Source organism: Etheostoma spectabile, unplaced genomic scaffold, assembly GCF_008692095.1.
Source record: "Etheostoma spectabile isolate EspeVRDwgs_2016 unplaced genomic scaffold, UIUC_Espe_1.0 scaffold393, whole genome shotgun sequence".
Taxonomy (NCBI): domain Eukaryota; kingdom Metazoa; phylum Chordata; class Actinopteri; order Perciformes; family Percidae; genus Etheostoma; species Etheostoma spectabile.
The window spans coordinates 488441-489301 of record NW_022605598.1 but is presented as its reverse complement, the minus strand read 5'-3'; the positions used below and the strand labels follow the sequence as shown (position 1 = coordinate 489301).

The 861-nt window shown below is 44.7% G+C and overlaps 1 protein-coding gene and 1 long non-coding RNA gene across 2 annotated transcripts in view; both read right to left on the bottom strand.

Annotated features, from left to right (window-relative positions):
* Positions 1–387, bottom strand: part of LOC116686541 (uncharacterized) — a 27239-nt gene extending 26852 nt beyond the window's left edge. Inside the window, exon 1 of the long non-coding RNA XR_004331288.1 lies at positions 327–387. This is a non-coding gene — a long non-coding RNA (uncharacterized LOC116686541). The remainder of the gene's footprint in view (positions 1–326) is intronic.
* The window catches only part of clmpa (CXADR like membrane protein a), a 100419-nt gene that overhangs the window by 68850 nt on the left and 30708 nt on the right, over positions 1–861 (bottom strand). The gene's annotated exons all lie outside the window — the stretch shown is intronic.

Here is an 861-nt window from a genome sequence, read left to right as displayed (position 1 = left end):
ACTGCTCAGGAGCACCGCCCCCCCCGCCCCCCACACCTCTCTCTTCACCGCTCCAGCAAACCACACTAACATCCTCTGCAGAGCTGGAACACACCGCACACGAAAGTGTCACGTACAGCAGCATAGCGCAGCTATTTTTATTTCAGCGCCCATGTTATCCAATCTGTCCCGCCACACAGTGCAGCTTGGCATTTTACCAAAATAAAATAGTAAAAAACATTTCAAAATAAAACAGACAGGTTTTTGGTGATTTTGCCTCTCTTTATTTCTCACAGATCAAGCACAGAGAGAGAGAGAGAGAGAAACAGACGGACAGAAAAAGACACACACACACACACACAAGCTACAATACCACAGTTTTCCCCACTCATCCTCTTTCTTTCTTTCGTTCTTTCTTTCTTTCTTTCTTTTGGAGAGAAAGAGAGAGAATGGCCAGGTGCACTATCAGGCACGTATGTACGCTACGTGACCCTTGCACGTGCGGTGTGTTCCAGCTGTAACTGCAAGGTTGCCTTCATAATCATTCAAGTTGGGATTAAAGTGGGCCTGAACGATCTGCAACTGCTTCAGCACCTTCTATTGAATGAATCTAATCAAGCATCAGTGTGTCATTTGTGCAATGCAGTTAGTCCACAATCACGGCAAATGTCGGCGTAGTTCACGTGTCTGTGTTGACAACAGGACAGTTGAGTGTCAGTGGTTAGTTCATGTGTCTGTATAACAGCCGGACAGTTGAGAGTCTGTGGTTAGTTCATGTGTCTGTATAACAGCAGGACAGTTAAATGTAAATGTGCTATATTTACGACTACTCAAAGCGCTTTTTACATCATACAGGATACATTCACCATTCACACACATTCA